This window comes from Ictalurus punctatus, chromosome 5 (assembly GCF_001660625.3).
Source record: "Ictalurus punctatus breed USDA103 chromosome 5, Coco_2.0, whole genome shotgun sequence".
In the NCBI taxonomy this organism is placed as follows: domain Eukaryota; kingdom Metazoa; phylum Chordata; class Actinopteri; order Siluriformes; family Ictaluridae; genus Ictalurus; species Ictalurus punctatus.
Genome location: NC_030420.2, coordinates 25163444 through 25190468, shown reverse-complemented (window position 1 = coordinate 25190468; position 27025 = coordinate 25163444). Strand labels below are relative to the sequence as shown.

The following is a 27025-nucleotide window of genomic DNA, read 5'->3' as shown; positions in this document are numbered from 1 at the left end:
ACTTGCTGGTCTTTTCTGATTAGATCTAGACGAGAAATGAAGAAAAAGGCATTTCTACAGTCACTGAACATTTCTCCATTTACTTAAACATAGTAACCTTTCATTGAGTAGATTTTCAAGAGAGCATTCAAAATAAGGTCATTCAAACAAAAATACAGGATGTTCAAAAATATTTGATTTGCGGTCTGTGTATAATAATAATAATAATAATAATAATAATAATAATAAGTTCTATAAAAGAGGGTCGGCAAAACAGTAGTCTAACATTTTTATTTTAAACCTGTCAAATGCTGAGCTGAAGTACACTTTAGGTCCACAAAAGATTTAACAAACACCCCAGAACACTTTCACCTCTTATTCCATAGATAAATAGATACACTGTAACACTAAATCACCTACATATTACCCTGTCTAAAAGGGTTCTCACAACATCTATCATTTTGCATAATCTTTGAAAATACAAGTATTCATAAGTGGGCTTTATTGTATAGCTGCAGATAATGGAAAAAAAAATGTTTTTGGAAAAGCATCACTAAAACATGATGGGGGGAATCACTACAATGCAAAAGTAAAACATAATTAATATAAATACAGGGTACCTCAAAAGTCTCCATACATAGGGGAAATGAACACCTTTTAGCAATGTTTATATAGACACACACCGATCATGGATTTCAAACAATTGCAAACACAGGTTTATCCCCCCCAAAAATTATATATCTTTGTTACATATATGTGTGCAACAATTATTGGCACCCCTGTGAATTCATGTGAGAAAAATATATTTAAAGTGTATTCTCAATGATATTTCATTTTTTTTCCATATACCTGGGTGACTAGGAACAGGAAAATATTCAACCATGACTTCCTGTTTCACAGGGGTATAAATACGAGGTGTGACATAGGCCAAATTCATAACAATGGGTAAGACCAAGGAATAAAGCTGTGATGTGCAGCAAAAGGTTGTTCGGCTTCACAAAATGGGAAGTGGCTATAAGAATATAGCAAAAGCATTGAAAATGCCCATTTCCACCATCAGGGCAATAATTAAGAAGTTCCAGATTAAGATATACATCACACAACAATGTTGCCAAACTTACTAACAAATTCAACGAGACTGGAAGTGTTACAGACCAACTGAGAAGTGAACGTCCACGGACAGCCACTGATGAAGGCACAACCGACATGTTGGTGGCCAACATAGTCCCTTATGTATGGAGACTTTTGGGACACCTTGTATAATACTCAAACTACTGTATTGTGATCATGGCTATGAGAGAGTTTTAATTCATGTATATTATTGAATACTAATTACATTAACCAGAAATCATTTATTATATATGTTTTGAATGCAATTTATTATATGTTCTGAACTGCAGACTTCTTGCCACTCATTTTGTAACAATGATTAATAAACGATGTACTATGCAGTTGTACGCAATCTCTGTGGGAATTACAAATAAGCATTATATTAACTTTATTTTAATAGAGGGCACAAAGGCAGTTAATATTAGAAAGCATGATTTGGTCAGTTATTTACAGTGTCCCAAATCTGCTTACTGAGTGTGGAGGTGTGTTTTATATCTAGTGCTTTGACCTTGTAGGGACCTTTGATTGGTCCCCATAAGGAAGACTGCCCTTTTTGTTTCGGTTTTTATTTTTTTTGCACAAAAACAAAACAATACTCGAACAGTCCAAAAGTAACATCTAGGGTTAGATCTTGATTTGCGTTAATAAGAATGTCATAGAAAGGTCCTCACAAGGGTAGTAAGAAACGTTTTTGTGTGTGTGTGTGTACTCTGAAACTGCTGTGATTGTCAGATAGGAAATTGGGAACTTAATATGAGGTTTAAAATAATAATAATAATAATAATAATAATAATAATAATAATAATAATCGAAACAAACCCGAGCTTCTACATTCCTACAGGAACCGGTTCTAGAGGTCAGTGTAAACTTAAAACATCCTATCGGTTCAGTTGAACAAGTTCTCAAATGAAGCAACTTCATTTCTCTCTATATAAATATATATCCCAGGTCTCTGATACCTGCGCTACTGCTGAATAACTACATGCAATATTTAGAAGCCAGTCCGTCATTATCAGGCGACACGCGGGCAGACATGCGAAGCCAATGCGCATGCGTAAAACTTCAGATAATCTGAAGTTGTTCAACATAATTGACTTCAAGGAAGGAACATCACGTTAACTGAAACTTTCGGCTGGAAGAACACAATGTAGCCTGCTATTACTATTACTCCTGGAGTTACCCATACTGTCCCCAGTATCATTACAGGATCAAAAGATCTGAACGTTATGTGAATTAGTCCATCCTCGAAGCTGTGTGGTAATGTTTTTTTTAATTTCTTTCTTTCTTTTCTACAAGTGTAGAAGACGGCACAGGAAACGGCACGCGCTTGAAATCCGTTCCCTGTTTTCAGCGTCTCGTGACCCGCAAGAGTGTAACGCGGTCTTATCCAGAACAGAAAACAGGTGGTTCATTCAAACACGGTTCAACTCTACGTTTAATTTCAGCGATATCCATGAACCCAGCGTGTTACCTAATGTCAGAGGCACGCAGGTCGGTAAAGAGAAGTCAAGTTGCTGTACAAACAAGACGCAGAATGCATTTAGCCACCACCTACTTTTCCCCTTGGCAAAGTGCGAGCTCAGCTTCTACTTGTTCCTCAAGCCACGTTCAAATTTAGACGACAGAAATCAAACAGTTAAGACGTTTCCCACATGGTGGTCATTCACATTCGTCTTACCTCTCTTTAAAGTCGCTTCTTAAAGCGGAGTTCCTTAATTTTTTCCTCCGTTTTGCCCAGCCAATCTTTGGCGCAGTGGGTTTAAATGTGTACGCTGCGCTTAAGGGGCTGAGGTTTGCCGAGGGGAGGGCCACATATCGAGGGGACACGCCTCGAGCTGCTGGCGCCGATTCCTATTGGTTGGTAGGGCAGCGCCTCCTTTCGAATCCCTCGGAGACACGCCCCCTCTACTGTTAGAACGGAATGACATCATTGGCACTGGGATTGTAGCGAGCTGTGGTGTGTGGATGTGTGTGTGTGTGTGTAAATCGTTAACTGCATTAATATTTCTGATTGGAGGAGATTGTGGGCCCTATTTATAGATAAGTATATAACTACAGAAGGAAAAACATCCCTGTCTGTCACTGATTGCTGTCACTAATTACAATATCAGCGTTGTTTAATTAAATGACAATTTTAATAGCATAAACTGATGAAAGTGGAAGTAAACATGACCCAAGGACATAAGAAGCTGGCTGCTGTGGTATTTCTAATTAATTGACAGATTATCCAAATGATTAAAAATAAATCTAATAAATAAAAACAAAGTGTATGGGTCTCTAGACTGGATGATCATCCATTCAGTCATCCATTTTCTGTACCATTTATCCTACACAGGTTGTGGGGAGCCTGGAGCCAATCCCAGGAGATTTGGGGAATGAGGCGGGGGACACCCTGGATTGGGTGCCAATCTGTTGCCAGACACGATCACACACACATTCACAGACATTGGCAGTCAGCCTACAACGGATGTCTTTGGACTGGGGGAGGAAACCAGAGTACTCAGAGGAAACCCCCGAGAACATGCAAACTCCATGCACACAGGAGGTGCAAGGTAAATATGCTAAACACTAATCCACCGTGCCCCCACTGGATGAACAATGTCAGTTAATTAGGTTACTGCATTCAACGAGTGGCACACTGTAGCACATGGCACCTCAAAGCTCCAGGGTGCCTGGTTCGAGCCTGAGCTTGGGTTACTGTATGTGCTGTTTCACAAGATCTGTCTGTGTATGTATGGGGGCTCTCTGGGTAAACAAGTGAAAGAGTCAAAAGGTTTCCTTAAGGTTAGGCATTGATCATTATGTTAATGGAATGTCCTCACAGTGACGTGTGTGTGTGTGTGTGTGTGTGTGTGTGTGCTGCAATAATGTTTCTGATTGGAGCAGATGTAGGGCCTATAATTACATGAGTATATAACTACAGAATGAATGACATCTCTGACTGCCATTACTGATATCATGACATTGAGCTGTATAATACAGTATAATGGCAATTTTATTGCCATAAACAAGTGATGTTGGAATCACACATGACCCAGGGATGTGAGCTGGCTGCTGGGGAATATCTACTTGAATCACAGCTTATCAAGAAACAAAATTTACAAGAAAAGCAATAAGCTAAAAAAAATGTATTGTTCCCTAGACTAGCTTAACCCAGTCAGTTGGCTGCATTTGATTTCATCAATGTTTGCTTATGGTATATTTTAAATGATATCATTATTATATGGTTAGAAACACATTTAAAGCAAACTGCAACCTTATGTTAAGATTAGGGACACCAAGACTGGTAGAACTATTGAGGTGTTAATCAGGATTTTGGTCAAAAGGAAACGTAATTATCAAAGATTTAATTTAATAAAGAATGGTGTGTCTTCTATTTGCCAGATGGAGTGTGTGTGCCATGTGTAGGAAATATATTCAGGGCAGTTTCTAGCTAAAAGCAGTTAAAGCTGTCACTTAGGGCCCCTTATGCACCATGAGGCCCCTTAGAACTACAGGACATTTATTAGAGATATAACTGAATATGAATACATTATTTGGATTGAACAGACCATGTGTCTCCACGAATACAAATACAGATACAAACAGTAGGAGGGGTATTTTTTTAGAATGCTTGCCAGCTTCAGGGACTGGGATCCCACAGGACAAAAAAAAAAAATCATGCAAGCAAGAGGTTTTTACTTTCATGTGGAACTTTGAAGAACAGCTCACTGAAGCTTGTGGGGAGGGTTGTCTGGTTTCAGCAAAATTCTCACCCCAACTAGATGCATTTTACTTCTTTTTTCAGTCTTTTTGAGTGAAAAAAGTTAACAGAGGTGCACATTTCTGATTTGCAGTAATATATCTGCAATATGTAGCCATTATAGGTTGAACCTGCCAAGCCTGGAAATTATTATTATTATTTTATTTATTTAAAAAAAAAAAAAAAAAAACAACAACTCATTAACATGATAGTCACAGGAGATGCACTATTCAGTTGTATCCCAACCAAAACACTGCATTACTGAGCTCCAAAATAAAACCATAATTCTGTACAAACAATAGAAATATGCTTTCTAAATAAGTCTTCTCTCAACTGTCACGCGAAGGCTCTCAGGCAGATATTTCAAGGTATACTGAAGTGGAGGGGTATCTGAATCTCAGCAATATATTTTGGTGATAAGGAATGGTGAGCCCATGGTTTTTACCATGGTTCAGGCTTTTGCAAGGGTCCCACTTGTATTCTGTAACTTGAGATGTATGACTGGGATGGGGGCCCAAGAAGGATGTCTCTTAGGTCCCCCAAAAGTTCAGAAACAGCCCTATATATACAGTGTGAGTCTCAAACTGAAGAAACCCATGGTAGACCAGTGAGATGTTAACAGCTACTGACTGGTATCTCTTTTTTCAGTTGTTCCACTTTCTCACTCAGAACTAGCTTCAAACAATCTAGCTTCCAACTGATACCCTCTATAAAAATTAATCTTGTGGCAATGACCGAGAAGATTCATACTGCCAGTCCTGATCCTCATAGACCTCAATGCAACCTCTGATGTAATTAGTCACAGTATTCTCTCATCCATCATTAACAGCCTTGGAATCCCTGCTCAGCACATAGCAATCCCAGCAGGACTGAACTGCTGTATAGTCCTGGAAATTATCTGGCTCCTTCAGAAAATGCATAAAAGCTCAGGAAAGGGTTGGATTCAATAGGTGTTTGTTCAGTCAATCATCTCAAGATTTGACTACTGCAATTTGCTCCTGGTGGTCTTCCTGTACTGCAAATTTGCAACTGGTCCAGAATACCTCCTGTCTGACTTGTGCTCAGTCATCTAAGTTGACCCGCATAACATCACTGCTGTTTTCTCTTTTAGTGGTATGCTCTAACTTGCTGCATTAGATATAAAAACCCAGATGCTTACCTGGAGGGTGGCACAATTCCTGCTTCTGCCCTGTGTATGCAGAGTTTGCATGTTCTCCCCTTGCTTCAGGGGTTTCCTCTGGGTACTCTGGTTTCTTCCCCCAGTTCAAAGACATGCAATGTAGGCTGATTGGCATCTCTAAATTGTCTGTAGTGTGTGAACGGGTTTGCAAGTGTGTGTGTGTGCGATTGTGCCCTGCAATAGGCTGGCACCCCGTCCCCCACCTTGTGCCCCAAGTCCCCTGAGATAGGTTCCAGTCTTGGTAATGACAAGCTACACTTCATGAGAGAGAAAGGAAGAGAGGCCAGTAAGGGAATGTGTGTTTATACCTGTTGACATAAGTGATAACAGGAACTGACTAGATTTGTGGACATTCCACAATGTTACTATAAATTAAAAAAGTGCAACATCATTCTCTAATTAATATGAAAATTATAATATTGGCAAATTGTTGTGTTATAAGAAGAATGAAACACTTTGGTTTGTGCTGTTACTGAAAACTAAAGAACTTTGGCATCCACTTTGCATTGGAACATTTCATATCACCCATTTTCAAATATTTTCCTACAACAGCACACCCATAATATTCCTTATACATAATTTATTTTGTAATGAATTTGCTTAGCCTGTTTTCTTACCCTGTTTCTCACAGTGCCTTGTTCTTAATATATACTGCAGTCTTGGGCACTAGTGATCTCCTGTTAGTACTAACCTCATTTTAAGGGAACATTTAACCCAGTTTATCCGACTTTAACAATGTTCTGGAGCTTGATTACATGGGTCACATGAGGTGAAAGAAAGAACAAAAGCATAATTCATAATCCCCATCTCAAATGCAGAATGTGCGTTTCATAAACATAAAAGACCACACACTATATAAAAACATACTGCTTCACAAACACACTCAAGACTCAAGCATACTTATTAGAGATCCTGTCAGTGTTTATGCTGAAGCTTTTGAATACAAATTATTTTATGCAGAGTTACAGGTGGATGCCAGATCTATTATTCATTATAGGCCTTAGGGCTCCTGCTCTGATAAAACCAACGGGAATTTGTCATCGGAGTAACACTGACTTAAAAACACTCCCAACATTGGGGAAAAGTGGAATGGATATGTTGATATATAAGGTATGTGTGTGGGATCCACTTGAAAACATGTTTATATTCACACAGTACACTTCCTTTCTATCTGTAACTTTGGCCGTTGCCATAGCAATGAGGGCTGGTGTAAGCAATTACGTGGCCGTATCCTACATACAAAGATGTATTTTGTGTGTTCAGCTGCATTGTATGTTACAGGGATTAAATATACAGCTGTGTACACAGATTTAGTCCCTTAGTCTACTTTGTTTTTATTTATTATGCATTGAAAATAGGAGGAACATTGGTGGATGAGGACACAACAAGGCCAGCAATCGTTGTACCAAAATTAGGGGTGTGATGGTACACTAGTATAGCATGATGGGATAGTTTAATGATAGCATTGTGTTTTACCATTATTAATAAAGACCACACACAAACAAATAGAATATACTTTAGAGAACTTTACATTTTAGAGAACAAACATGCTTACAGAAAATCTAAAAGTAAAATTATTAGTGCATTATTTGGATAAACTACTAATCTAGGTGCAATCCTCCTAAAAATGTAAGATAACCTGATATACTGTGTATGGATAATATATGGATAAAATGGCATTGAGTTCTTATACACTGAATGTTTCTATATTAGTTGATTAGTGTGATTGTTTTTCCACATGCTGGTTAGTCTAAATGTGACTTTCTTAAACTGTATATAAATCCTCGGGTGTTAAAACCCCCGTCAATATAAATTCAAATCAATATACAATTACATAAAAGTTACAAATATTTCTCTTTTATGCCTGATCAGAGTTGTATGGTCCTGTCACATTGCATAATGATTGAGAGTAGCATTTCCCTGGTAACACAATCAACTCGTGAAGTGCATGTGCTTGAAAAGTGTCTAGAAATGACATAGAAGTGATCTTTCCACAATGATTTTGTTTACATGCGAGTCATGAATAATGCATGGGGTGCTGGTATATTTTATATATACACAATGTTTCCAAAAGTATGCAGACACCTATGTGGACAACACCCATATGTGCTTGTTGAACATTCCATTCAATATTTAGTCCCCTCTTTGCTCTTTTAATAACTTTGATTCTTCTGGGAGGGCTTTCCACTAGATTTTGTAGTGTAGCTGTGGGGATTTATCCATTCAGCTACAAGAGCATCAGTAAGGTCAGAAACTGATGTTGGACAAGAAGGCCTGGCATGCAGTAAACATTCCAGCTGATCCCAAAAGTGTCCAGTAAGGTTGAGGTCAGGGCTCTGTGAATTCTTTCAGGAATTCTTGAATTCCTAATCTTTTCATATCAGCTTGATAAATGAGGCCCATCATCTTGTCTTTTCAATGTTCCCACATGTGAGTAATGAGCACATGAAACACAAAAACACAGTGTGTTTTAATATGGTTAAAAAAATATCTCGATGCAGCGAGCAGGAAAGAAATCACTTTAGTTTATGTGGTTGGGGTTAATGGGGAAATAATGTAAGCAGATGGCTTATTCTGGTAGCCTTTACATCACCTGTACCAAATATAGTCCTACCCTGCTCAAAAATATAGCAAAAAAAGAAATATAGTACTCTCTGAAAGCTACTGAAAACACCAACAATACTGAAATCAGTGGTAAATTCACAGAAGTGAATATCATGAAAGTGAGTTGACGAGGACCTTAATACAGTACATGACTCAGCTGAGCTGAACACTCATGTAGGCCAGTTAGTGTTATTTTATTTTATTTTTTTTTTCACTGAGCTGATGATACATTCTCATCTGGTATTATTGTCAAGCCTACACCACAAATACCACAAGCAACCTTTGAACAGGTTACTACATATTAACAAAGAAGACAATGAATCACCACAAGTGAATCTAATTGTGCCAACGTGTAATCGGTGAGAACGCTGGCATGTGCAAGGTGTGATAACACACTGTCCAGGAAACAATTGCACGTTTGTCTGCCAGTATAGCTTTTAGAGAAATTCTGTCTCTTTTCAAGCAAAGAAATCAGTTTAGCTCACCAATAAGAGTTTGGCTCTGTAGACTCCCAAATGGTTCACTGGCATTTTTCCTTCCACGACTGGCCACTTCTTTTCATAAAATAACATTACTCTGCATAAAAGTAAATGTCTATGATGGAATAGCCATCTACAGTGTGTCCCTGCCCCATGCCCTACTAATCCACTGTGACAATGATGAGGATAAAGCACTGAAGATAAATAAAAAAAAAAATATATATATATATTGCCATTGTAACTATTCCTATGCCTGCATTAATGTTATCATACCTTCTGTGTCTGTGCTAATTAAATTTTAAGAAGATTCTGGTAGATTTATTCTAAAGGCTATTCATTTCCCCAATGCACTTCAGACAGTTGAAGCCAAAAGGTTTCATACGCTTAGACTAAAGACATTCAAGCCTCTTAATTTCCCATTCATGTCTTTTCATTGCTGAAAGATGAATCGAAATTCTGAAAACCAGAAGTTTCTCGCCATACTTTACCAGAATTTTTGCCCATTCCTCCTGACAGAACTGATGTAACACAGCGAGGTTTATGGGCCTCATCACTTGGACATGCTCTTTCAGTTCAGCTCACAAATGATCTATTGGATTCAGGCAAGGCCATTGTAATGGCCACTCCAATACTTTCACTTTGTTGTCTTTAAGCCATTTTGTTTAAACTTTTAAGGTGTTCTTAGGAACATTGTCTTGCTGGAAGACCAAGTTTGTGAGCTAGTTTTAACTTTCTGGCTGATGTCTTGAGGTTTTACTATAACAGATAATCCTCCTTCTTCATGATGTCATCTATTTTCTGAAGTGCACCAATCCCTATTCCTGCCAAACATGATGCTGCCACCCTCATGCTTCAAAGATGGGATGGTGTTCTTCAGATTAAAAACCTGACCCTTTTCCCATCCATACATAGCACTGATCATTATGGCCAAACAGTTCAAATTTTGTTTCATCTGACCAGAGAAAACTCTTCCAAAAGTCTGTGTTTTTATGCCGGTCTTAAAATAGTGGTTTCTTCCTTTCACGACACCCTTTCAGGCCATGGCATTGTAGAACTCTCTTAATGGTTGATGTACTTTGGTACCTGTTGCCTCCAACTCCTTCACCAGTTTCTTTGTTGTTGTCTTGGGGTTCAGTTGAACCTTTCAGACCAAAAGTGTGTTCATCCCTGGGAGTTAATTTGTGCCTCTTTCCTGAATGATGCAGTCTCTTTGTGGTCCCAAGATTTTTATATTTGCATACAATTGTTTGTACAGATACTTATGGTGCCTTCAGTTGTTTCGACTTATAGAGGTCCACAGTTTTTTATCTGAGGTTTGATTAGGAGTAAAAGGCACTGTCTCTAAAGGTAGGCCCTTTCACAGCTGCTGTATAGTAATCTGAAATGTGTGGAGTTCTGAAATCTCATCTGAGTACATATTTCAAAAATTGAATATCTTGATCCTAGGTGTATATAAACTTTTGGAATCAAGTGTACTTGTACATCATCACAATACAGATCTCACCATTCTCAATAGATTCATTTCTACATTGTTAGGCTGACTGGCACCCTGTCCAGGGTGTACCCCGCCTTGTGCCCAATGCTCCCTTGGATAGGCTCCAGGTTCCACCGCAGCCCTGAAGAAGGAGTAAACGGTAGAAGATGGATGGATGGATGGATTGTTAGGCTGTGCCAAACAACTCAGATATTGAGTCAGCTCACCGAAAATATTTACATAAAAGATCCAGCACAAAGAGCTGCCACCTTCATAAACAACAGTAATAACTTCATTTATGATGAAGTTTATTTACAGAATTGAAAAACACTGCAGGAGTTTTTATAGGCAAGACCAAACCGAGTCCTATTGGACCCTTTGTTAATGATATCCTCCATTAAAGTAGAATTACGTCCTCATCACATTAAGAAATCTTACTCATATCAGTGGTTGTTAATGAATCTCTATAGCCTGGTGGAAAGCCTCGGGTTTACTGTAGGCTCCTACAGAGTAATTAGATGGAGAGCTCAGATTATAACTTCAGCTGTCAGAGGAGCAGTAGGTTTGGTGTGGGAACAGTTCATTAGATGGTAGAGAAAAAACTTGGCTTTGATTCTCTTCGCCTGGAGTGCTGCAGTGATGAATATTTGATGTGTTGATAGTGGGAGTTTGAGTAAACAGGGTGATCATTTGGTTGTGCGATAAAGGCAGACTTGGCAGTGTTGCTCTATGGGATGTTTTCTTTGGGTTCTTGCTCTGGGCAATATCCTCACATCACCTTTCCCACGCTCACTATGATGCAGATTCTGGGAGACAGTGTCATCTAGAGGTCAGTCCCAGGCAGTACAAGTCCCTCATTTAATGAGCCAATAGATTAAATAATATCTGTCAGGTGCTTCTTGCATGCCTTTACACATCAAAATTTCAGATCAGATTTACTTTCCTTTTTTTTTTTGCCATATAGTCTGTTATTATCATTTAGCAACCTATTTACGTTTGTATTTTACAAGCTCACAAAATTGATGAGCATGATGATCCTGTTTATGCATGGTAGGCTGATTGGCATGTCCAAAGTGTCCGTAGTGTGTGAATGTGTATGTGATTGTGCCCTCCGATGGACTGGCACCCTGTCCAGGGTGTACCCCACCTCGTGCCCGATGCTCCCTGGGATAGGCTCCAGGTTTCCCCGTGACCCTGAAGGAAGGATAAGCGGTATAGAAGATGGATGAAGAATGTTAAAGTAAAGAAAAACTGAAAAGATCAATTAGAAAAAGCAATATAATCTATAATTGCGAGAGTAATCTATCCAGTGAATGCAAAAGAAAAATGAGCTAATTGATTCTTCATTTTTGAGAAAGAATGTCTTAAAAATTCACACTCTTCTATATGACATACAGATTTAATATGTTCAATATCCTTAAAACAATCCTACAATATCCTTAAAACAACATTTTACTTAACATCATTAAGTTCAGGGAAGAATATGAATATGCAAGGATTAAAAATAATGAAAGTTGTAGAGGATTTCATATACAGTACCCTATATGGCTAAAAGTATGTGTACACCTGACTATCACACCCATATGTGCCCAATCCAAAACCATTTCGAATTAACATGGAGTTGCCCCCATGCTGTTATAACAGCCTCCACTCTTCTGGGAAAAGTTTGCACTAGATTTTGGAACATGGCTTTGGGGATTTGTGCTCATTAAGCCACAAAATCATTAGTGAGATTGGGCACTGATGTCAAGTGAGAGGTCCTGGTGTGCAGTTGGCAGTCCAGTTCATCCCAAAAGGTGTTCAGTGAGGTTGAAGTCAGAGCTTGTGCCTCTCAAGTTCTTCCTTATCAATCTTAGCAAAGCATGTCTTTATAGACCTTGCTTTGTGCACAGGGGCTTTGTCATGATAAAACGATTTGTTTCTTTAGTTCCAGTGAAAGGCAATCATAATGCTACAGCATAAAAATAAATTCTATACAATTGTGTGCTTCCAACATTGTGGCAACAGTTTGGGGAAGAACCACATATGGGTGTGATTGTCAACTGTCCATATACTTTTGTCCATATTTTGTATATGCACACAGGTCAAATTTCATGTTACAATATATAGCAGGTACCATATGTTAGTCAGATGTGACCATAGGAATAAGTCAGCCTCCTGTTTATGTGTGACTTGATTATGCCCAAATATATAACCTTTTCATTTATGAATAAAAACCATTCTTTTATATATATATATATATATATATATATATATATATATATATATATATATATATATATATATATATATATATATATATATAATCATTCTTGTTCTATATTGCAACACTACATATTAACATAACAAACAGCTCTCAAAGGATCAGTTTCCAGGAAGAAAAAAATGTTGAAATATGCATTACTTAGAGCTCTAAAAAGACCTCTGGAAAGGTCAACCAAAGGTAATTTTATTATTATTATTATTATTTTTAGCTAAAAACACAACTATCTAAATTCCCATCAACCCATGTAGGTCCCATCCTGTCCTCCAGAAAAAGATCAAATTCAAGGCCCTCACAAAAAGCTATATATAAGGTTTTGTGTTCATTTTTGCTTGTGTTTTAGGGTGAGAATTATAAAGAATGGTCCAGAAATATTTGTACATTCAGTGTCTTTAAAGCCGGAACACATTCCTCTGCAAAAATATCATCCAGATATGAATGTATTCTTGTCTTGCATCTGGGTTCTGGGTAAAAATGTGCTTGTTGCTAAAAGTAGCGCCCGCATATTAAGGCGGGTCTCTTGAGTTCGGGAGATGGCATTGAGAGCATGTCACACTGGTCTGTGAATCGTGCACCTGCTGCCTATAGAAACTCTAATGGATGTTCAGTTGTTAGAATTAAATTGGAATTGTGCTTGAAGAACTGTTTGAGTTTATTAGTTCTGTCTGTTGGGTGTCATTTTGACTGTAATTTCTTCCATCCACTTTCTGATGAAAGAACCAGCATGACACTTTTCAAATAAATGAATGAAATGAACGAACACCACCTCCTAAAACAGCTGGCATTATTCATTGTTACATAATGTAGCTGTTCAGTACAGAGAGGAATGTGTCTGCATTGAGATTATACCTCTATATCCTTGGCACAGAATTTTTAATAAACTATTATCATTAAGTCTGAAATTTGACAAATTATGGATGCATTGATAGCCTGCAATAAAAGTATTAAAAACACACTCAATACTCAATACTGGGTTTCCTCCAGGTCCAAGTAGGAATGAGAGTCTTTTGGTTTGTAATGGTGGTTTTCACAGTGGAATATGTTGACTTATATATGCATAAAAATATTATGCTCCAGCCAGGGTGAGGAATACATACAAAAAATCTATAAACAAAATGCATATACTGTATATACACTGGTGTGATTTCTTCTGTTTTTGTGTATATCCCATTCTAAATCGTTTCAGAAATTAAAAGAAAATCTAAGATAAATCAAAGGCAACCTGAGTAAACACAAAATACAGTTTATAAATGATAATGTTATTTATTGAAGCAAAAACATTATACAATACCAACTGGGCCTGTGTAAAAATGCATTTGCCCACATAGTTACTAATTCCCCAAATCTATGAAACTGCATTCATAATGGGGTTCAGCTGGACTAGACAGAACCAGGCCTGATTACTGAAAACCCTGTTCAATCAATTCAACACTTAAATAGAACCTTTTCAACAGCATGAAGTTGGTTAAAAGGTCTTACCCAGTAACACACTATGTCAAAATTCCAGAAATGATGAGGAAGAAGGTGATTGAAATACATCAGTCTGGGAATGGTTACAAAGCTATTTCAAGGGCTCTGGGACTCCAAAGGACCACAGTGAGAGAAATGGAAAAATTCTCCAAATGGAAAAATTCGGCACAGTTGTGAACCTTCCCAGAAGTAGCTGACCTTCCAAAATTCCTCAAGGAGCACAGCAGCTACTCATCCAGCAAGTCACGAAAGGGCCAATGACAACATCAAAGGAACTACAGGCCTCTCTTACATCAATAAAGGTCACTGACTCCACTATCAAAAAGACTCTGGGCAAAAATGGCATCCATGAAAGAGTGGCGAGGCAAAAAACCACCGCTAACCCAGAAGAAAATTGAGGCTCATCTGAATTTTGTCTATACAATTTTTAAAACAGCATTTTGTCTTGTCCCTGCCAACAAGAACTACAATTTATGTTAAAATATTATCAATAGAAAGCTTCACAACTGCTTCCTGTTATTTCTCCATTAACAAGTGACTTCAGGAGAGCATGAAGTGACCACTCTCCGCTCAACATCTACAACTCCTCTGTGGAGATTGTCACCTGGTCCCTCAACACCTGCTCCATGGCCAAGAAAGCCCAGCAATGTCTCTACTTTCTGCGAAGGCTGAGAAAAGCCCACCTCCTACTCCCCATCTTCACCACATTCTACAGAGGGACTATCGAGAGCATCCTGAGAAGCTGCATCACTGCCTTGTTTGGAAATTGCACCATTTCGGATCACAAGACCCTGCAGTGAGGGCAGCTGAGAAGATCATCATGTCTCTTTTCCATCCATCACAGACATTTACACCACACTCTACAGTACATCCGCAAAACCACCAGCATTGTGGATGACCCCACACATCCCTCACACAATTTTTTCCCTCCTGCAGCCCGGAAAAAGACACTTAAGCATTCAGGCCCTCATGGCCAGACTGTGTAACTATGTAGCTCTGTGTTGTTTTATGTAGCACCATGGTCCTCAAGGAACACTGTTTTGTTTTACTGTGTACCAGCTGTATATGGTTGAAATGGTTGAAATGACAATAAAGCCGCTTGACTTGAATCCATTTAACATCTCATGCGTGAAACATCTTTTTCCACATTTCATCCATTATAAGTTATGAAAAATGTATATTTTATTTGTGTCCCCAAACATTGACTGTCATTTAAACATATTCATCCCTATGAAATATCAGGAATATTTCAAGTCACATGTTCTGCATGAAGTTGAATCATCTGAATTTTCTGAAGATCATGGGAAGAAGAAAATGATCATTTTTTCTTTATTTTTAGTTATATTATGATTCTGACTGGCAATCCCTGTTACCCAAATTGCAGATTGAAAGTAAATTATTAATAAAAAAAAAAAAAAGCAATCTTTTAGTCCTTAAATGTACTTAAATATTATTAGCATGGATGCTAGTTAACCACATTTTGTGTAGCGTAATAGTTAATTCTGTGCTGAACCCTGTTACTCATTTAACAGAAAACACAGCCAGTGTCATCAAACAAACCTTGTAAAAATGAGTCTTAGATTGTCTTAGATTCAGTGCTAAAAAGTTCTACTTTTATGATGGCTAAATGGCAATACAGTAATGACATTTGCTGTCACTCAAAATGTCATGATGTGCGCACTGACTTATTGAATAAAAATCATTTAATTTCCTGCAGGATTTATACATCTTGTCAAATGGATTAAAAACAACTACAGTCGCATTTATTATGCAGCTTAATAAAAAAAAAACTAATGCAATAAATGCAGTGAGAATGTCACACTTAAGCGAACAGATATTTGTCACTGTATATTTCTCTCCACATCTTCTCAAAGCTATGGGGCTTTTGTTTCATCTGTCATGAACAGGATACTCTCAGGCAGAAGCTACAGCAGATTAATATTCATGAGTTTATATTACCTGAGAGAACACATGCAAGTGTGCGCTGATGGATAATGAAATAGGAGGAACACACTGGAGCAAATTAAATGTAGGAAGAGTTTTGTACATTAATAGTGTGTAGTTGTGAGTGCTTGGATGTCAGTGTGTTTGTGTGTATGTGTATATGTGTTTAACTGTTTTATTTGCTTACCATTTCAAATGAATATTTTGAAAACAACTGAGTAGTGTAACTTATAACAGAATGAAATAATATTATACAATATATTATAGTATTGTATTGCAAATAATTATTTGAGATGATTTTTTATTATTTTATTTTTATTTTATATTTAATGTTTTATAATTTATATAAATTTACTTTATAATATAAATATAAAATAAAATAAAATCCCCTAATAATAACCCTTTATCTGATCCATGGATATATATGTGCTGGTTACCACTAGGTGGCAGTACATGCATAAGCATGTAAAAGGTTTTCTTTCATAGAGGAAGGCATTTTCAAAAGCGTTTATCATTGTTTTAACTTAATTACTTCCCAAACTGGTGGCTAAAAACCACTACAGGGTATGTTGTTATAGGAAAATAAAACAGCGGGGTAGTGTGATGTGGCTAGATACAAAGCAGAGTTACTGTTAGCACTAAAAAAAATATTTTCCTATTTTCATGTAGTATTTTATGGTGCTATACCACAGCAATGAACATTTTACATTTATTAAAGAAGAATATTATGCGTATACTTTTAACCATGAATAATTATATTTAACGTAGAATGTCTATGAGACAAGTTAGTTCCTGCTATCGCTTACATTATAGCTGCTATAAACAGTCATACCCTCACCTCTCTCTCTCGTAAAGTTAATATGACAAAAAAAATTCAGCTTGTCATAAGAAAACTGTAAAGTATAAACTTCTCTGCAGTGATGACTCTTTTCTTTTCTTTTCTTTTTTTTTTAAAAACTTACAATTATACTTATTTTTTTTCTTTTTCAACATTTTCTTAATTTGTTTATTATTAGGCTTAGATTATTTAGAGCGGTCATAATGTAAACCTAATAAACAAGCTCGCTCATGTAAAACGAATTACAACCATAACTACTTTAGAGCCCGGACATTAGCGAAAATTAATCAACACCTTCCGATTTGTGAATTTAACAGCACTGCGGTATAACAATAAAACTGATGTATTAAAACTGAAGCACATTGAGCCAAGGATTTCATTTGTACCCATTATTTCATAAAAAAAAAAAAACAAAAAAACAAAGACAAATACACAAAAACAAATACACAATTTATGCACACAAACACACACACATGTATACAGTGGGGGAAATAAGTATTGAATTCGTCAACATTTTTTTTTCCAGTAAATATATTTCCAATGAGGTTATTCACATGAAATTTTACCAGACATCAATATTATCTCAAGAAATCCGCAAATATAAAGTATCCATGACATTAAAGTCCATAAATGAAGTTATGTGTAATAAAGTGGAAAGACACAGGAAAAGCAGTTCTCCAAGGCAAGGAAAGGCAAGGAACCAGCTGAAATCCATAAGTAATTATACCCCCTATCTGTGCAAATTAATATCAGCTGGGTTACTAAATTAATGGTCTATAATTATGCTTTTTGTTACCAACGTGTCACACAAGAAACATCTCATGATGGGTAAAAGCAAAGAGCTCATCCAAGACCTTCGCAACCTTATTGTTGCAAAACATATCGATGGAATCGGATACAGACGCAGTTCAAAACTTCTGAATCCTCCAGTAAGCACCATTGGGGCCATTATCCACATGTGGAAGCAACATCACTCCGTCATCAACCGACCACGCACAGGAGCTCTTCGCAAGATTTCTGACCAGGGAGTCAGAAGAATAGACAGAGGAGTAGCCCAAGAGCCAAGAACCACTCAGAAAGAGCTCCAGAAATATTTGAAGGCAGCAGGTACCATCGTCACAGAGAAAACAATAGACAATGCACTCCTAGTGCTCACGCTCACCCCACAAGACTCCATTACTAAAGAAAAGACATGTTGAAGCTTGTTTAATGTTTGCTACAACTCATTTGGACAAGCCTATGAAATACTGGGAGAATGTAGTCTGGTCAGATGAGAGCAAAATTGAACGTTTTGGCTGTCATACTACACACCATGTTTGGAGAAGAACTGGCACTGAACATCACCGTAAAAACTCTATACCTACAGTGAAGTTTGGAGGTGGAAGCATCATGGTGTGGGGCTGTTTTTCATCGCATGGTACTGGCGGACTTCATATAATTGAAGGAACGATGAATGGAGCCCTTTACTGGGAGATTCTTGAGAAGAATCTGCTGCCATCCACCAGGATGATGAAGATGAGACAGAGCTTCCAGTAGGACAACGATCCAAATCATACAGCAAAGGAAACTCTCAATTGGTTTCAGAGAAAAAAAAAATCGAGGTGTTCGAATGGCCCAGTCAATCACATCACTTGAATCCAATTGAACAAGATTTAAAGACAATATGTTTAGAAGAATGGGACAAAATCACACCTGAATATTGCAGCCCATTAATTTCTTCGTACAGGAAGCATCTTGAAGCTGTCATTACAAACAAAGGCTTCTCCACTAAATATTAAATAAATTTCAGTTAGCGTGTTCAATACTTTTTTCCTGTGTCATTCCACTTTATTACACATAACATTATTTATGGACTTTAATGTTGTGATTTCTTTATATTTGCGGATTTCTTGAGTTAATACTGATGTCTGTTGAAAATTTCATTTGAATAACCTCATTGGAAATTTATTTACTGAAAAAAATGTTGACGTGTTCAATACTTATTTCCCCCACTGCGTATGCATTTAAATGCATTAATAAAACTGCCTAAAAATAAAAATGCCTTGAATCTGTTTTTACTTGAACTATGAAACCTCCCTGTTTTCATTCCTGTGTTGGCCCTTCATTCTTATCTGAAAACTGTAGCCCTGTAGTAAAATGTAAACATCAATTTGGGTCATAATGACTAGGCTACATTACCAGGTCAGAGTTTTTGTTAGGTCAACAGCAGGTGCTTAGCCAATACAAGGAAATCTTACATAGTGGCCTAGAAGATGCTTATGTATCTGATGTGTCTAATAATCTAATGTCATTAGAGGATGCATGAATCTACTTCAAAGTGAAATCTAGGTCATAGGTGCTTATTATTCTTTTCATGATCCAAATTTTGAGCCAGAAGAATGTAGTTCAAAATCTAAATATTGACTACATAGCATATGGTTTATCTTAATTAATGAGAAAAAAACACCCTCAAAGTCTGTAAAAACCTGATGTAATGGCAAGTATCTGAATATTTATTTGACTGTCAGGCATTTTCACTTTTCTCTGTGTCCTTCAAAAAGACCATTCAGTTATATCAAAGATAATTGGCCATTGTTAAGTGGTGATCATCGAGCCGAAAGCGGTGTTGCACTGAATATTGTCCCCTGGAACATAAGGGACACATTAGATTACAGTTCCAAAAAAAAAGGGCATGAGGGAGATGCTGTGAACAGATGTTTGCCTTTTCATGTGCCAATTTGAAAAAGTCCACAGTGTAACTGTGGTAATTGTGATTAATAAGCGCAGGTGTGGGGACTGGAAGAGTGAGCAGAGAAAACAGAGTGCCTGAAGAGCCTGCTGTTGATTGGCTGCTGCTGCTGGCTGATATTTTTGGATATCTAAGCACCATTGACAATGTGAGTGCCAACATTTCAAGTGCTGCACTGATGGGCATTTGCACTGTTGTGGTTTTAATGATCTCTATGGCCAGAATGAAAGAGAGAGGAGTGTGACCAAGAGACAAAGGAGACTCTGCCTACTCTTAGACATTACGAGCTGTATATAGTAATGCTGTTGTTGTTGCCTGTATTTGGACCTTCTATTCTAATATAAAAGGGTTGTGTTTATGAGCATGAGCATGTTTTCATACAACTGAGATTAAAATCATGTATTTTCGCTGGCATTTATATATATATATATATATATATATATATATATATATATATATATATATATATAATATATAAATGATATCAGAATATCAGAAGGTTCAGATTATTTGCTGTGTACATATCATTTAAGGGGAATTATTTTGGATTTTTGTAGAACCAAGTACAACAGTACCACCAATAGTCACAAGAAAAATAGTATGAAGGAACAACAACTGGGCCTGATTTCTTCCTAGCCCGACTATAGATTTATGTAGCCTATCAGTGACAGTCATGTCAGGTATTACACAGTGAGGCTAATATTGTTCAACCCATTTCTCTGACACATCTGTAATATACATCATCAAGAGTCAGTCCGTACAGGATTTCGCAGAGGTTTTTTTTGTGACTGTTGTGGCCAAAAATGCTTGATTTTGCTGGGGCTTTTGTTCAAAATTGGTGTTTTTTGTACTTTTTAATTCGGAAAACTACTTGAATTGGCGAAATTGCAATTGCGCGGAATTGTTTTGAACGGTCTTTCACAGTAATGTTTACTGGTAAATGAAACCTTCTAGCTGTACTCATGTTCGACGCACGTGAAGTCGAAGACGGCTTTGTCTTAGAAAGCGTATGTGAAATACAGTTATGGGTGTAATGTAGGAAAATAAGGTGGATTGTTTGCTCTATCATCCCTTTTCCTAAAATTTTGATTTGAAATTTTATTTTTTTTATTTGAAAGAAAGTGTTACATTTCCATTCCCATGTCTCTTGTGATATTCCTGGACAGCTCTCATTTCTTACCATCTGCATGGGATGGCATGCATCTGCATGGCAACTTTGGTGTGACCATTGAGAACCAACTGTCCTTCTCAACTTACATGCTGTAGCTAAACCGAGGCCCGATTTTCTTGAATGGCATTAGGAAGATTCGGACATTTCTATCCACAGAGGCCACTCACATGCTTGTTTATGTAATCCATGTCATTTGGAGGCTGGATTACTGCAACTCGCTCCTGGCATAATCTAGAATGCAGCAATGCGACTTTGTGCGGTTTTCAAGTTCTCCCAAGTTCTCCCATACCACCCCACTGCTATGCTCCTTCCACTGGTTTCATGTAGTTCCCCATATCAGATTTAAAACACTAATGCTTACCTAAAAAGTCAAAAACGTACTAGTGCCCATCTACCATAAAGCACTTATCACATCCCACTCTGCACCATGCCTCTTCCAATCCTCTAGCACTGCTCGATTGGACCGACCATCTTTCAGGGTACAAGTAAGACGTGCAGACAAGACTCTTCTCTGTCCTGGCACCTAATGTAGGTGTTGGAACGGACTTCCCCTGGCTCTCAGCACAGCTGAGTCACTGGCTATCATAAAATGAAGACTAAAGACCTACCTCTTCACCAAAATTAGGTTTATTATTTAAAATAAATAATCAGTTTCTTTTCTTTTTTTTTATCAAACTGTATTAACCTTTAGACTTATGATTCTTTTAATCCCTGACCTAGTGAACTAATATGAGGATATGTTTTTTGGTAGAGACTTCAAAGCACTTCTGTAAGCCACTCTGTATAAGGGCATCTGCTAAATGCCATAAATGTAAATGTAATTGTAAACGATTCAGTTTACAATGAATCAGTAGGGCTTTATGGACATGAACCACTTATAGCAATTAGAAATCATGAATGGAGTGTGTGTAATAGTTTTCCCAACATTAGTATTAGTATGCCATCAATAAGGACTCATGATATAATGCATTGCTCAACCCTAATATTTAAATTTTAAAATTACTGATACATATTATATGTTAACCCTTCCATCTAACATTATGACCAGTTTTCACTGTATGCTTTTTCTTGGAACTGGTTGGAAGAGCATGTCCTAGATAACATACAAAGTGCAAAACATGTGGAAAACACTCTTTCTCTCTCACTCACTCACCCCCCACACACTCACTCACTAAAAGCTTCCTTCATGCAACCGTAGAGATGTTCTGCCCTCAGTAAGCTCCAGATATAGAATGCAGAATGTCTTCGCATAATTTGATCCTGGTAAGCACCGACGCAGCTTTTGTGTAAGAGAGACAGAGCAGGAAGAATAGAAAAAGAGAGAGATTTGTGCAATACGTCTCTCTTCAACTAGACCAAAGAAACTTAATCCCAGATTTCTGTTGTTTTTTTTCCTCCTGGATTATGGAGCTCGGGCAGCAGAAGAACAGCTCAGTGGCACTGGAGGGAAGAAAAACAGAAGGATTAGAGAAAAACCTTTTGCAATGAGAGGATAAGAAGGCCAGGAAGAACAGGATGCTTGGCTAGATGGTACTTGACAGCGTTGGATGACTAAATGAATTTAGTTTCTTGTCAAGCCTTATATGGATGAAAAATGCTCTGATAGAGAAGATGCTTATATCAATAGCAGTTTGCCTCTTGCGGTGACCTCTATACCACTTCCTTGTCAGGGTGGTCTGTGTGGATATGTGATGTATGTACAGTATGTACTGTTGTATTGTTAGGTATTGTTTGCTTAAAATATATTTTGTTAAACCCAGAAAAACACGGTCCTGTGGGTTCCCCTCCTATTTTAAGTGAGTGGGCAGGAACTAAAGTTGGGAGTTCTGTAGAGGTTTCAGAGGACAGCTAGAGGGTTGGTCCAAGGAATTTGTGAAGTCATTTGGATTTGTCACTTAACTCATAGCCAATTTTCATACAGTTAAGTAAATCCCAATTTAAACGTCGCTTGCTGCAAACATAGGAAATGACTGGTTACCTTTTGTTTTTGTTATTAGTTAGTTTGGACACTTGAATCTGGATCCAGAGCCTGTGCTCGGAACAGTGGATTGGAATTCACTCCATTATGAGGCACCATACACATGTTTCCACATTTTGTTGTCTTACAATCTGGAACTAAAAAGGACATATTTGGGATTATATATCAGAAATGTACACAGAAGAACCCATAATATTGAAGTCAGATAAAAAAAAAAAAAAATCAATATACAAGGTGCCCCAAAAGTCTCTGTACTGTACATAGGGAAAATGAATACTTTTTTGCAAACTTTTTCACACTTAGGTTATATTATACTTTTTTTTTCTGATAGCCTTTAACAATGCCTTTGACAATAGAAGAACTTATTGAAATCATTCTCATGGATGAATCGTGAAGCTGTTGCAAGGTTTGATGGATTTTAACAGGAAACATGGCAATGACATCACACATAACACTGTTGCCAAACTTATTAACAAATTAAAAAAGACTGGAAGTGTTGTGGACCAACCAAGAAGTGGACGAAGGCACAATGATGTGTTGCTGGCATATATAGTCCCCAATGAATGGAGACTTTTGACACCCTGTAATTCGCAAAATTATGTATAAATGAAAAAGGTAAAAGTATTTACCCCATTGATGTGAAACCACTAAAATTAATTCTGGTACATCTAGTTGCCATCAGCAATTGCATTCTCATTCACCCATTCACACACACACACACACACACACACACACACACATACACAGAAATGGTAGCAGAGCTGCCATGCAAGGCACTAGCTTGCCAAGGACTCTTCGGCATATGGAGTCATGAGGGCCAGGAACTGAACCACCAACCCTACAATTAGTGGACAACCCGCGCGACCACCTGAGCCACAGACCTCATTATAAATAAACCTGTTTCTGGAAGGCCCCAGTGTTTGTTAAAGAACATATATAGAGTAAACAGTATGATGAAGACCAAGGAGCTATATTTTATTATTGCATTTATAAAATATTATTTTAAAAAATCTCAAACTTTGAATATCACAAAGAGCATCATTAAATCCATTATTAAAAGTGATATGACCTAAATGGAATATTTTGGACTTGACACAAAGCTCTACATTTAGCAGAAACCTAACATTGCTCATCACACTGAGAACACCATCTTCCACAGTGAAGCATTGTGGTGGTAGTACTATGTTATGGGTATGCCTTTCATCAGCAATCACTGGGAAACTAGTCCTGGTTGAGGGCATAATGGATGCAGCCAAACACAGGACAATCCTACACAAAAACATGTTCCAGTCTACAAGAAACTTGAGACTGGGCCAAAGGTTCACCTTCCAACAGAAAAATGAACCTAAACATACTGGATATACTGGATGTTTTTTTTTTTTTTTTTTTTTTTTTTCAATCTGAAGCTGTCAAATTTCAGAGTCTGTACCCACTGTAGCCTCAGATTCCCATTCTTGGCTGAAAGGAGGGGAACCAAATGTGGTATTCTGCTGTTGTAGCCTATCCTCTACAATTTTCCATTCTGATATGCTTTTCTGCTCACTTTGATTGTAAAGAGTGGTTATTTGGGTTACTGTAGCCTTCTTGTCAAGCAGTCTAGCCATTCTCCTTTGACCTCTCCCAGTAACGAGGCATTTCTGCCCACAGAACTGCTGCTCACTTAAATACTTAAACCAGCCCATCTGGCACCATCAGCCATGGAATGCTTAGAGTCACTGAGATCACATTTTCCCACATACTGAAGTTTAATGTGAATATTAACTGAAGTTTTTGCCCTGTATCTATATGATTTTATGCACTGTGCTGCTGCCACATGATTGACCAGTTAGATAATTTGCGCAAACATGGAGGTGTAAAAGTGTTCCTATTAAAGTGGCCAGTGAGTGTATATTGTAAAAATCAAAAGCTACACTTAAGCCAGTTTTAGTTTGGAAAAGTTCAAACGCAGTGAATACTTATGCAAGGCTCTGTAGTTACGAGAGTGAAAAATGTAAACTGCACACGCTGATGGGTCCTTAGCTTGTAAGAGGTTCAACTACACTGAAAGTGCAGTGGAATTTATAATACAGTTGGACTACTAAAGGCTAAAGTTGGTAATATATATTATTTCTAAAGTAGGTTTTGAAAGGATCATCCCTAGGTTACCGCTACTCAATAAATAATAAAATATCAAATAACACAACAGGAGGGTTGATTCATGTTAAAAAGCAGCATACATTCTGTATGGATCTCATTAATATTAATACTAATATTAATTCATCTTTCGGATGAGATGTTGAACGAGTTCCTGACTCTCTGTGGTCATTAAAAATCCCAGGACACTTATTGTAAAGAGTTTCTTATTTTCCTGGCGAAATTCCCCCATTGACCTTTATCTCTCATAGCCCCCTAATAATCCCCATCTATGAATTGGCTACCTCACTCTCCTCTCCTCTCCACTAATAGCTGGTGTGTGCTTGGCGTTCTGGCGCACTATGGCTGCCGTCGTATCATCCAGGTGGATGCTACACACTAATGGGGGTTGTGGAGATAACCCCCCCCCCCCACCCCCCATTATATGTAATGCACTTTGAGTGTCTAGAAAAGCGCTATATGACTGTAACTGTAACTAACTAAAAAAAACCTACTGCTTCAGTTCTACACTTTCAGAAATGGAGTGCATAGAAAGGTTTCTTCAGTTTGTCCCTTTGGGAGAATTTTAAGGGCTCTATGTAGAACGAAGATAGCAACATTAACCCTTGAGAATTTTTTTTCTAAGAGTGTTTCTATTCTTCATATGATATTTAATACTAATACATAATGCATATGTTTCTGCTGTATCCCAAAATTCCATACCAAACAACAGCTATGTAGAGCATGTACAGTACATTAATGCATTGTTTTTATCACAATGGTACTGCTCAATTTATAAAGTGAATATTTAAAATTTAAAATGTGAATATCCTCCTGTGGATGAAAATGTGTTTAGAAAAAAAGCATGCAAAAGATAAAACATTCAGCAAATGATAAATAATATCATATGCGAATATAAGAATAACATGAGCTATATAATATACTAAAAACTTGACAGATGAAACAAGCACACATTAACCCTGCTATTATGTTATGGGTCAATTTGACCCATTTCCACATTTGAGATATCTGAAATACTGGTTACTCTCTCTTTCTCTCTTTGAAATTACAGTCATGAACTTATATGCAAATATTTATTCTTATGGATTGTCTCGGACAAGATAAAAGTACAAGAAAGATTTACAAAACAAACAACAAACATCTGCTTCAAATCACACACTGATTTTAGTTACTGATGGTAAATTAATGGATCTTTCACAAGGATGAATGTAGGAAAACATTAGCTAAGCCTAATTAACAACAGTTTCTAATCTCTCAAAAGGTAGATAGCATGATAACAATGATAACAATACAAACTAGCCAAATTAAATAGCTAGATGTCATGAGAAATATAGCCCTAATACGTAAATACAAAGTTTACATAGCCATGGACAGATTATAGTGATGGGTTTAGTGGTGGTACAGTGGCGCTTGAAAGTTGTTTAATTGGTTTCTCTTTATTTACTTTTAGGACTTTCATGAAAATCTAATAATATTGTGGTCATATTCATGCAGAATATATAATTCTCAAACTTTCAAGCACCACTGTAGGTCTCAGTCTTGCAGACATTTATGATAAAGTTGAGGCTTTGTAGGAATTTAGATGACAATTTTAGAGAAATGTAGTGAGTAGAAAGTGAGAGACTTTCTTTTGAAGTGTAGTAATGGAAAAAAAAATCGATGAAAGAAAATTTAAGTGCAGAAACTTTAAAAACCAGACTTCAGTACAGTAGCAAAGTAATCATTACTTCCTGCTGCTGGTTGGTATTAAGGCTTATGTAAGTATCAGTTGGCAATATTAACACCATTAAGTGTCACCTCAGATACTGTGATATACTAAAAATACTAAAAACTAAAATATGCGTCTGTGAAAACTCACGCATATAGTGTTTTTTTTTTTTCAAAGCTTGCCACTCAGTTATAGAGCTTTGCTAAAAAGCTGGTGTCGAAAAT

General features: G+C 37.3%; 2 protein-coding genes across 3 annotated transcripts in view; one reads left to right on the top strand and one right to left on the bottom strand.

Moving 5' to 3' along the window:
* The window catches only part of rhocb (ras homolog family member Cb), a 37618-nt gene extending 34733 nt beyond the window's left edge, over positions 1-2885 (bottom strand). The window contains exon 1 of one of the 2 annotated variants that reach the window (XM_017466826.2): positions 2768-2885. The gene's annotated coding sequence lies outside the window, so the exon portion shown is untranslated. 2 annotated transcript variants of the gene reach the window in all.
* Positions 2237-27025, top strand: part of tafa3b (TAFA chemokine like family member 3b) — a 170373-nt gene continuing 145584 nt past the window's right edge. The window contains exons 1-2 of the mRNA XM_017467230.3: positions 2237-2492; positions 3425-3641. The gene's annotated coding sequence lies outside the window, so the exon portion shown is untranslated. The remainder of the gene's footprint in view (positions 2493-3424; positions 3642-27025) is intronic.